Here is a 12,708-nt window from a genome sequence, read left to right as displayed (position 1 = left end):
TAAATATCAAGCATTTAAACGGTTTCCGGAGTTATTTGTTTTACAATACTGGAAACTCCACGCATCTATTTCGTACTTAGCACTTTTGATCATGACCACAATCAGAAATTTTTATTGTTATTTTATGGTTTTACATAGCGTTTTATTACAATGTCCGCATTGTCTGCACCACGCACATAGAATCACGTTGGGCATTTCCTGTTATACTAAGCGATGCTAAAAAAAGAAAATCTGCACAGTCCGAACTTTAAGATAGCCCAGAAAGCCCAAAAGTTTTATACATGTAAAGCCCTTAGGTTGTGTACTGAAATTTGCGCTAATTTTCTGCGTAAATTAAGCATTCAGTATTGTTACAATCACACACTGAGCGAGTTCGTTCATGCCTTCACCCATTGTTCGCGGTACGAATGACACTTGTGTTGCAAAACTATGAACCTCTTTAGACAGTCTTGTGCGTTTATGCTTGGAATTCTTCAGCCATTTTCTTCTAAATAAGCAATACAGTTTTTCCCCGAGACTGTGAGGTTGTTATGCGTTGTATGGTAAGTGTTGTGCGTCTCATTGTTACTTGAGTGCGTAAAAGATGGCTGTTTAAAAAAAAAGATGAAGTGCCTTCTTGGCTAAAGCTCTCGACTTGCTTCCATAAGCGACATAGGTACGATGCAGTATCGCGTTCTTCTCTGATTTCTCCTTATTACTTGGTACCCATTCCAACAGAATGGTAGTCACAGGGAGCATCAGCAGGCTAACTCCTTATCTCACTGCCACCGAAACCCTCTTTGGGTGGACGGTTCAAGGTGTTCATACCCAGCCTTCCCGTTCAAGCTCCACTGCACGCTTCTTTATGGCAGTCGAAGCATCTGCAGACGACCCTGCCAGCCTGGTTCCAGCCGATATGTGGCGCCTCGAGGCCATTGGCGTTAGCGATGCTCCTGAATCCACAGTGTACATAACGACCGATACCGCGATAGAACAGATCAAAGACATCGTTCGAAAATTGGACAAGTATGAAGTACCTCTCCTCATTCAGCGGCCTGGCATTGACCCGGGTTGTGATAACTATAATCTCGCCGAGAAGAGGCTGCTCACACAACTTGGTTGCTTTCGCAGCTAGCCGCACATGTTGTCCGGGTATGACCGTACCATCATAGCTTATTTTGACGACGGCCATGCTGAACGGGTGAAGGATGGCAACTGCCCGCTTATTATAGGAACACTTATTATATGCCGCAATGGTCCTGTCGTCAGCTTTATGAAAGGGAACGTGCGAGCGCGTGGCATAGAGTATCGAACCCTACTTGGGGGGATACGCGAAGGGCGTTTTTCGCAACGCAGCGGAAAGGGTTCTTGCTGCCTTGCCTGTTTTTGCCAATAGAGGATATCGCACCTCCCTCTTCTCTGTTTCTGAAAGCTGCTGCCGCGTATCGCCGCAAGTAGGGTTCCAGGCTATCTGCCACGAGTTAGCGCGTTCCCTTTCATAAAGTAGACGACCGTAAGTGTGCGGGATTTGCGTTCCAAAGATCCATGGGGTCTATGAAGGACGACGTAATGCAGAGCTCCGGATTAAATTCCGTCACCTCAAATCTTTTAACATGCACTGATATCGCACAGCACTGGGGTGTTTTCGCATTCCACTTCTATAGAACTGTAGCCGCCAGGGCAGGGTTTCGATCACGGAGCATTGGGCAGCAGCCCGAAGACATAGCCACGGGGCCTTTGCTGTGTGCACGTATATAAAAGACTGTAGCATTTCAGTAATGAGAGAGTCCTGACAGAATGCGTTGAGGCTACAATGGCAGTGTTTTTTGCGACGCTCCTTACTTAAGTCTGATTAGAATTATTTTTAATTAATTTTTTCTGTACCTTATCATCATCGTGGTTGAAAACGAGTGTGTCTCCTGATCGAAACACTGTCTTAAAAACATTATACGGTCATTAACGCAATCATTGCGGGATCAAGCACGTCGAACACTATACATTCTGTCGTACAACGAAAAATTGCGTTATTAAAGGTCAGTAAAACGCAGCAAACACTTCACCCGTTCTGCACACGCGGCCGGTTGACGCTTTGTTTAGATCCGGCATAGCAGTAATTTAAATATTTTCCCGGTAATTTTCAGCGTTACGAAATCTTCTTCTGGTCTATCAATTTAGCAAAATAATGAATTATTTTGTGCCATTAATTTCGCACAAAAAGTATTTAATTACTTTTGAGATTACTTCAATTAAAATGCACTACTACTCTGCGTCGGCGCAACTTTGGTCTATCGTCAGCCCGGTTTGGCGCCTCGAAAGCAGGAACGACGCTTGGCAAGAAGCTCGACTACTGATCCGGAGTACCCGGGTTCGAACCCGACCACGGCGGCTGCGTTTTTATGGAGGAAAAACGCTAAGGCGCCCCTGTGCTGTGCGATGTCAGTGCACGTTAAAGATCCCCAGGTGGTCGAAATTACTCCGGAGCCCTCCACTACGGCACCTATTTATTCCTTTCTTTTTTCACTCCCTCCTTTATCCCTTCCCTTACGGCGCGGTTCAGGTGTCCAACGATAAATGAGACATATACTGCGCCATTTCCTTTCCCCCCAAAACCAATTATTGTTATTATTATTGGCACGAAGTGCGTAGGACTGTGCCTACGAGAACGCCTGTGTCATCTGTTGTCAGCTAGTTGCCCGCGGGTATTGGATGGGTACGCGGGAGTTGTTGGGATTCATACAGGTAGCGTGGTCCGGGTTGGCGCAGGAAAGAGGAGGCCAGAGACGAAGTTATGTAAAGGAAAACAAAAAGTACTTTATACAGAGTATTTGCATGTTGTAAAAATTTAGTCGTGGTGGCCGGAGACTGAGAAAACAGCGTGCCTCCTTCCTCGAGTCTCATCACAAAATTTATTTATTTATTTATTTATTTATTTATTTATTTATTTATTTATTTATTTATTTATTCGGTTCTCAAAGGCCCCACTTACGAGGTATTACATGAGGGGTGGGCGGGGAGTACGGCACTGCTAACACAGCTTTGCTTTCCGATGGCAGCGGCGCCCGCCTCGCAGTCCGCTTCCCACCTTCTCAGACTGCCTTAGCATTGACGCCCAGCAGACGCCATAGCCCCAGTTCGAATCCAGTTCCTCCGGGCAGCAGGGTCCAGGAATGTCCTATTTGAGGCCGGCCGCGTGTCGGCAAGGGGCGTTACCAGAGTAGACCGTTGGGTCCCTCCCTTCCGCTCGCCGCGCCTTTTCTCCCGTACTTCTAGCCCCAACGAGAGGAGGTGAGGGACATGTTTCCGAAATGGCGACGCAAACACGTGGCTTCACCGAGGTCCAGGCCACGTTTGCCCCAGCCGCTAATTTATGGTGACACTCGGGCCAGGAGGTTCGTCGTGGAATGCGCTCGGAAGAATCGGGACATTATCGCAACGCAGCCGCTCAGAAAAAGAAGAGAGGGAACCTGCATTCTACTCTCTAACCGGCGGTGGCACGCAGTCTTGCCAGATCCAACTGGCATAAGTAGTATAGTAGCAGGAGATTTTGTTTGTAAAAAGCACAATAGAGAGCACACTTAGCGGGCATCTCCCAAGCAGCAAAATGCAAAGCTGTGTGTTGTATTGCGTGGTTCATGCGAAGGAGCAGACAAGTTTCCAGAGGCGAAGCGACGTTTATTGCCACATGCTTGTCGGTGGGTGGCTGGTCGAGATAAGCCCGCGCGCCGGTTGCGCATTAAGGACTGCGGCGATAGGCCGGACGCCACACTGTGCCTGGGACGCTGAAGGGCCAGGTGGCACACATCATCCTCACCACCAGCCTGACTACACCCACAGCAGGGCAAAAGCCTCTCTCACGTCTCTCCAATTAGCCCTGTCCTTTGCCAACTGCACCCACCCTATACTTGCAAACTTCTTATTTTATCCGCCCGCCTAACCTTCTGCCGGCCCCTGCTACGCTCACCTTCTCTTGGAATCCACTCCGTTACCCTTAAGGGCCAGCGGTTATCTTGCCTTTGCATTACATGCCCTGCCCAAGCCCATTTCTTCGTCTTGATTTCGACTAGGATGTCATAACCACGCGTTTGTTCCCTCACTCACTCTGCCCGCTTCCGGTCTGTTAACGTTACATCTATCATTTTTCTTTCCATGGTTTGCTGCACTGTCCTTAACTTAAGCTAAACCCTTTTCGTTAGCCTCCACGTTTATGCCCCGTAGGTGAGTACCGGTAAGATACAGCTGTTGTACACTTTTCTCTTGAGGGGTATTGGTAAACTGTCATTCATGATCTGAGAGAACCTGCCATATGTGCTCCACCCCATTTTTATCCTTCTAGTTATTTCCCTCTCATGATCCGAATCAGCTGTCACTACCTGCCCTTAGTATTCCTTTACCACTTCTAGCATTTCGGTTCCAATTGCGAACTGCTGTTCCCTTGCTAGGCTGTTGAACATTACTTCGGGTTTGGTTTTCTGCATGTTAATTTTTAGACCCACCGTACTGCTCTCTCTGTCGAACTCATTGATCATGATTTGCAGTTCTCCTCCTGAGCGACTTAGCAGGGCAATGTCATCAGCGAATCGCAGATTATTTAGGTATTCTCCGTTAACTCTTATTCACAACTGTTCCCAATTCAGGCCTCGGAATACCTTCTGTAAACAGGCGGTGAATAGCATTGTCGAGATCGTGTTTCCTTGCCTGACGCCCTTGCTTATTGGAATTTTATTGCTGACTTTATGGAGAACTGTGGTAGCTGTGCAGTTGTTCGTGTGGTAGCTGTGCAGGTGGCACACGTCGTAGTTCAAAACTAGTCAAGAGGGCCTCTAGGCGCCTCCAAGGTTACGTTGGCTAAAAGAGGCCAGTGGTGCGTGGTCGCACTCGACGCCACTAGGAGCGAGCGGGATACGGCAGAAATGGTCAAGGCACGCACATCACCGAGCGCAGGCTACCGAGGTCGATTCTTCAGATCACTGTGGCAATAAATTGCCTGCTTTAAGAATTGCAGCCGTGTAGACAGGTCCGGGCAGCAAGGTGTTGGGTTCAGCGCTTGTTTTTTTCTTGAACGAAGTGTAAGTGTCGAGTGTTGGGTCAGGGTGTTTTATTTGTTTTGTTGACGTTGCCTTATCCTGTTAATTGCACGTATTCGAAAAAATAGGATGGGGGAACAATTGGCTGCGAATTGGTTCACTTCGGTTTTTTGTATGCACGGAAGCCAAAAAGTATTTTAAAACAGAATTTATTACTTTTTGGAAGTAGCTGTAATGCGGTGTCATTACTTTTTATGAGCAGTAGTTGGTATTGTAATTTATATACATTCGCACTTTCTTTAGGAAAGTAATTAGTAATGTAATTGAATTCCTTTTCGAACGTATTTTTCGTACGGTTTAGCTGATGGGGCCGCCATATTGTCGTGCCCGCATTCGTCTCGGACTTTTGCCGGCCTCAACGAACATGTCTGCACTGTAATGAACCGATCGGACCAGTATCTTCGCAATTGATGTAAGTTCATATGCGAGTTATATAATGCGTTCTGGATGTAAAAGTGTTTAAGATTTGAACGTTGTCGCTCGCACATTTTTCACACATTGCCGTTAGAACTTATGCGAATCGCAAATGACTTATGGTTTCGACAAGTGACAAAGTCGAAAGTTATAACCACATTAGCAAGTGTAAAATTAGTTTACTTTTGAAGGTGAAGTTGAGCTTCTCTCAAACGTGCATTACATGTGGTCACTTACTGTTATCTTCAAAATCTTTCATTCACACAACTACAGAGGCAACTAAGGAAGTTTCAGGTATCGACGCGTCTTTCAAGCGTAGAAGCTCTTTGTCTCTGCAACAGACAACGAACGAACTGAATATCTGAATATCTGATTTAATATCTGCTACGGGTCCTATTTGGATCCAAGATATTAAACTTATTTTTGGAATGTGAGGGCGCAGTGCTTGAAGCTTGCTTCACCTCCGCCACGGGTTGGCCCGGTATTGCACTGCCTCCGGGATCGGCCCGGGACATAATAGCGCGGTTCTTTTCTTTCTACCTTTTCTCCCTATCTTTCAACTCTCCTACTTTCAGCACGTGGCAGCGATTGTGGCTCGGCTTGAGCCAGTGGGCAGGTCCGTGCACTTTCCTTTTAATTCTTCCTGTCAGCAACAGCAAGCAAGCAAGCAACGAAAGCCCTTCAGGAAGGATAAGTGAAAGCAAAATATGTTTTAGCCCTTGTTTTTATTTGCTTCTTTATTGGAATATAGAGATAGATTTGAGAAAAAAATGTCACAATCTGCGTACTTCGACACAACCTTGCAACAAGCATGTTTCTAAAAATAAAATACTGGCGCTTGGGCGCCGAGGCAATCTTGAAGCAAACTAGTCAGTTGAATGGCAAACCCTGTTTACACAGTTCATATTAAACGACTGAAATGGTGAATCGGCGCTGCTGAACAAATTACTCACCTAAACAGCAGGAGGTCCATTCTCGTCACGCTGCGAAAGAAATGCGCAAATGGCCGCGGTATGCAGCCCGTGGGGCTGCCTACTCTGGGTTAGAGGTTACAGACAGTGGGCAAGCTTGTATCGAACAAAATGAATTGGAACTTCCGCGCTCAACTGACAGGTCGATAAGTCAAGCCGCACATTAAACAGCTTCGAAGGACGCTCGGAACGCTGGCGTTTTCCTTTTTTCTTGCACTCTGTACTAACTTTAGGCACAACACTCTCGAAATAAAAGATCCGGAAAAACCACTGGCTGTTTATTTCTCCGCACATTTGGATGTTGTCCAGTAGAAAAAGTATACACCACAAGCACAAGGGCGCCGTTAAAATTGACATTATGACCGCAACTTAGAAAAGCAAATTTTTCCTTGGAAAACGAAGTCAGCATAGGGTCACAAGCATTAACACCATCACGGCTTCCTTGCCGAACTACTGCCTAACATTTAAGCGTTGCCTTCCGCTGCAGAAAGGCTTAAAACACCGGAAAATTTATCTTCGCTAGAAAAGGGAACCAAAATACCTCAAAGCTTATATGTATCACATTCAAGCGATGTGGCTGCGCCGTTCAACTGCATAGCCAGATTTCTCGTGCATTTTCAGAGAGAATAGGTGCAGTCCTTGTAACCTTTCCCCGCTTACCTCAATTTTCCCATCATTGTGTAAGTAATAATTAATTTTGATGGGTAATACTGCTGTCATATAGTTTTTTATTTACTCTCTTGAAATGACCACAAAGCAAGACATTCATTCGCTAGCACGAAGGTTTCCAGTCACGAAAAAAAAACTTTGTAGTGTGTCTCAAGCCAGCTAGATCTGCAAAAATAAAATAATTATGGCTGCGACTGCACTGCACCTTGGTTTTGAACCCGCGGTGGTGCGAACAAATCAGCTTTGCTGGCCACTGCACGAGAGCACTTTGCTACCCCCAATTTTTTTTTTTGCATCGAAAAACTGCCGGAAAGAAAAATCGAACTATGCTCATGACAAAAAACACCGAGCTGCATAATACCATCTGATCATCCCTGGCGTTTAAATGCCGCAATCTCGCACTGTGCATTGCATGTAGTCCTCTTCATCAGCTTCCAACCGTGCACAATGGATCCAGAATGCACCGCTATCTCAGTGCCCTAGTAAGGTTGCGTTAAGAGTCCCAAAATATAATAGTCATTTACAACTACGGTCCCCAATCACAAATTCCGCCGATCCTTGCCTGAAGCGTCACAACTCAAAACCGTCGCCTCGAACCGAAAGCGAAATGAAACATAACTTAAAGGAAAATACTTAAAGGATACCAATATTGAAGCCTGATATCTCTAACACAAATTTATCGCTCTGATTTCAAAAACTCAAAATAACGGTATGACCTATTCTCAAGCGAAGAAAATACAGACATGATCCTAAAACTTGTAAAACCTAAATACTGTGCTCCGCATAGCTATTTAACCCAGGCATTAAATTTACATAGTGATGACGTTGTGTCACATAATTCGTAACATTAATAAGCTCTCTAAACCACTTTTTATTCGGGTTTAAGTGAAGGCCAAATCCAGTTAGTGCCCTGAAATACCTCCTTTTGATTTTAGTCTATGCTGTTTTGTTTATTCTTGTGGCAATGAAAGTTAGGTTGATATACGCGGTTTATCACATGAATTCATTAAAGCTGCGAACTGGGCGAGTTGGTATTGATTCATATTTGAACAGCGCAATAAAACAACGGGACACAACGAAGAAAGGACACCACAAGCGCTGACTCGCAACTAGATTTTAATTCACGTCCAAGCATCTTAAATACTAAGAACGCCAAACACAAACAAGAGGGAAAAACCAAAATAAAAACGATACAATTAAAGCTGCTAATCATGCCCACAAAGGTGACAATCAGCACGAGCGTGATAAAGAGATGATGTTTTTATCCGGCCAAGATGTGTAGTCTCGCGCTCGTGCTGATTGTCACCTTTGTGGGCATGATTAGCAGCTTTGTATCGTTTTTCTTTTGGTTTTTCCCTCTTGTTTGTGTTTGGCGTTCTTAGTATTTAAGATGCTTGGACGTGAATTAAAATCTAGTTGCGAGTCAGCGCTTGTGGTGTCCTTTCTTCGTTGTGTCCCGTTGTTTTATTGCGCTGTTCAAATATTTATCACATGAAACTCAGGCAGAAGAACGTGTTTTGTTATCGTCATACAGTATGCGACTGCTCCTGTAGAAATAACTCTCATGAGCTGAAGTACGAGTGTTAACGATTGTTTGCGACAGTTACACTCTCAAAAGTTTATTATTGTGGGCTTATTTTTATGCACATTCCACATTTTATATAAGGAACGTAGCCAGGGTTATTTTATCAGTGAGGAAGGCAGGGGAGCGCGGCTGTCAGAAAGGGTGATGGGGTACGCTTTCTGGGGAATTGCTGCGCCATGCGCACCTAACATAAGTCTCCCCAAGTCATTTTAGGCGACAGCGTAAGCAGCTCGTTCTGCTGAAAAACCAGCGTAGCCCGTCGTCCGGCGTCAGTCGGTAAAAATACCAGAATTCCTGACATCAGAATATAGAAAAGAAAATAGCCGGCACTGGGATTCGAGCCTTGGCCCACTGCGTGCCAAGACAGGAGTGCAACGCAAAGGCCACGAAAGGTTGCTGGTGCAGGAGTATTAGAAGGGCACCCAGTGAACAGATTGTGGTATGACTTGGTAACGTGTGTATGAGATGTGCAGTGATATTATAGTAATTAAAAATTAGGCGTGAGAAATTTCGCAGAATGATTGGGCGTTGGTGTGGTGTTTCATTCTATTGAAACAAGTGGTGTGCATGTCTATGACTATGAAGTGGTGTAGTATGTCCTGCCGTGTAACGTAGATAGTGATTTGTTATTGGTGACTGCTAATCGATAATTGTGATTGGCGATTGGTAATCGGCAATTGTGATTGTAATCGATGTCCGTGATAAGAAATGTTATTGTTGATTGGCAATCTGCCAGAGATGAGAAAGAAAATATATATAAAAAGGAAAATGGAAGAGAAGGCGAAGCTTAAGCGTCCTTTATTTTTTTTCCCTTCCCAGCCTAAGGTTATCATTCTCCATCTGCCAAGAATTGGGAGGAATATAAAGGCTGTGCAGGAGCAAAATTCTCATGCCAATAAAAGCCAAGAAAAACAAAAGCGCTGATGATAAAGCTCACCGGAGAGCATACCTAGGGGCTCGAAAACAAGAAGACAATGGATTGTAAAAAATTTTATCAGAAGCAGTAATAGTGTAAAATTTCGAAAGGCAGTCGATGTGATTCAAGTAAGAAGTTTTGAACGGCGATATCAACAGACCTGCGGCCGTACCAAGTACGGTGGCACCAAATGATAGCAAGAGCGGACTGCTCAAACTAAGGCCAAGCTGCTGCAAGGGCTCCTCCAACAGCCTTTTTCTCAAACAGGAGGCGCGGCGGTAAAACAGCTCTTCTGGCCCTTAGCCTTCCTCCATTTCTTCCAACTGCATTATTTTATTCTTTCTCTGGCTCTTTGCGCCTCTAGGGCAATCATTTCTTGCTAGTTCATTCGCTATATGACTACTACCGTCGAGCAGTCTGCCGTCGCCTCGTCTTCAGTAGCTTTGCAAAGGAGAGGTCCCCATGTCTGTATCCTGTCGGCTGCGCCAGTCAAAATGCTGATGTGATGGGACTGACGTAATTTCCTCTTCCTTAACGATTTCGCTTCATATTCGGGAGTAGGGGTAGAAGGGGGTTCTCGTACAGGACAATTCTTGGAAGCATATTTTTAGTAAGGATTTCAGCATGCTGCATATATGTTCCACCTATGATGCATTCTAAACGTTCTTCTAAGCGGTATTGTTTATTATGATATATAGAAAACGCGTTTATACTCACAGCGTCTCTTGAAACTCTCTACGAATTCTACGATTCCGGTCCACTGCCAGTCAAAGGCAAAGCCGAACTGCCCGGCCTCCACCAAAGGATCTCGATCGAGCTTTGGCTCTGAATCTCGACCGGACACACATGTCGACCGGCCCGAGTGTCACTAACCAACTTTCCGAGCTCTCCCTCTTACACACTCATTCTTTCACCTTCCCGCCTAATTCGTCCTCAGCCAACAGTTCCTTTCCCTCCTTATCTTTGAGCTTGAGCATTGCACAATTGTAAAAGAAAAAAAAAGAGAACATCAAACACAAGCACTACTTTCCCCCACTCTGGACAGCAACCCAATAAGCAGCGCCAGTTTGCAAGAATCCATACACTCGTTCCTCAGCTTACCAAGTGCCACCACTCCGTCTTCGACAGCGTGTTGTCCCTCACTTCGGTCGAGCATAGGCGCGAAACACGACACTGCAACGTCGCTTGGGGGATCTGCGCCTGGCCTTATCGGACTGCAGTCTGCAGCTTGGGACTACCATAACAAGGACTTCGAGCGCCTTGTGCTTGTCAACTCCCCTTTTTTTAATAAAGCATCTGCGTGGGCACAGAGGGTGCGCTAGTGTGCCAGCGACCTGAAATCAGTGCGTTAATGGCATGCTCTAAGCTTCGACAAATTCATTTGTTTGTCTTATTAATATCAGGATTTTCTTTCCTTCATATATTGCTTGAAGTTTCCTCGCATTGTTGTGTCAAGCTAATTTTTTTTCTGTGGCCCTTGCTACGCACCGCCCGAGCATTTTTGCGGTTTTCTTTCCGACTCCTCCCAATCTCCCTAAGCGTAGTGCCTGTGCCACTCCTGCGGCATGACAACAATTTTAGGAGCTTTCAGATAGTTCAAATCAGATGGTTAGTTATCCATTGTCAACTAAGCAAGTTCAGTTTTCTTCGACATCATTTTTTTTACTGTGCGACAACTCTAGAATATTGTAAGATACTTTAATTAACATACTGACGAGAACAGTCTAACGTTCCTCTGAATATCAAAATCTTACTTTTAAATTTTGTCCTGCGCGTTGGTTGCCTTTTATCGTTTTTTTTTAGGTTTCTGTGAATAAATAGTTTCAGTCGCAGACAGCATAGCTCTAAATTAGGCCCACAGAAATAAAGATACCGCGGGCTCTTTGATTTAAGTATCACTCCGCAGATGGCAGAGCGGAAAGCCGCCACGGAACTGCCTGAAAGGCACTCCGCGCGTTGGTTGACTCCTCCTACCTTCAGCGTTCAGCTAAAAAAAAGAGGCGGGATCCAGGACATTAATCCGATTTAAATTAGGGAAAACAGCCGCACACAATAATTCGAAGTTTCCAAGAATGCTCGGAACGTGTGCATCGAGTTCCCGTGGTGAAAAGACGAGCTCAGATTTCTCTTCAGTGCACCTTTAAGACTCACATAGAAAACCGACAGGATGCGCTTTTGACAGTGAATAGACCTACAAGCGTCCTGAGGAAGCATCTCCTGTATATCAATTGTTAAGTGCAGCTTTATGATATTTGCAAAATTTTGCCTCCATTAACCACTTCCCGTCAAAAAATGCAGTCATCCAAAATTTCTGGGTGTGGACAGTCTAAATCACTCCGCGTTTTTCAAAGCTGCGTGTGCAAGGAAAGTGTACGCTACCGCAGGGCACTACTGGGCTTCATTCCAACCCATGCGCTGGAAACAAAAATTTTCGGTGATTGGCAATCTTTGATGGCGAGAGATGTATGTATAGCGGCTCGTGTATGAATGCATGACAACATTTCGCGGCCCATGGTTTCAGAAATTATTCGTTGAGGGTCTTGAATATTGAACCATTAGAAAGGTCCCGCTGAAACAATTCCAACGGCAGTGCCAGGATATTTCTGAGCAAACGTCGACAGTATTCTGCTTTTCCGCTCAACAACGCCGCAAGCTGGATTATCTTCCTCTGAGCTCCTAATGGGTCTGCAGCTGCAACTGCGCATTACCCGAATGCACAAGAGTATGGGCGGGAATGCATAGCCTTCAAACCCTTTAAATAAAGCTATGCCGCATAAAAAAAAATTGGCTGCGGTTTATCTCTGGTTAAACCAGCCGGTAGCGAGAGCTACAGGCCATGACTACGCTTAGGTCTCGCTTGTTGTTATGCGATGTAATGCTACTGATGATTTACTTGGCTAATCTCTGTCTATGTTTGGAGACAGACACATGGTTAAGCAATGCTTGCAACTTTATTTATCCCAAAGAATACGCTTCGGTGGTCAGTAAAGTAGTGAGACTTTGTTTCCAAACTGTGGATGGCGTACTTTGACTCGGCGAAGGTTCACTGAAGGACAAAGTCTAAGGTGGTCCCCCATTGAGTGGTGGTGC

General features: G+C 45.2%; 1 non-coding gene across 1 annotated transcript; it reads left to right on the top strand.

Moving 5' to 3' along the window:
• Positions 1–5,797: 5,797 nt before the first annotated feature.
• On the top strand, positions 5,798–5,992 carry LOC144126488 (U2 spliceosomal RNA). The gene has a single exon (XR_013313525.1). It is a non-coding gene; the product is annotated as a U2 spliceosomal RNA (small nuclear RNA).
• The last annotated feature ends 6,716 nt before the right edge of the window (positions 5,993–12,708 follow it).

The sequence above is a fragment of the Amblyomma americanum genome, chromosome 3 (genome assembly GCF_052857255.1).
Source record: "Amblyomma americanum isolate KBUSLIRL-KWMA chromosome 3, ASM5285725v1, whole genome shotgun sequence".
Lineage (NCBI taxonomy): Eukaryota > Metazoa > Arthropoda > Arachnida > Ixodida > Ixodidae > Amblyomma > Amblyomma americanum.
The sequence above is the reverse complement of the archived record's forward strand: the minus strand, read 5'-3'. Positions and strand labels throughout refer to the sequence as shown.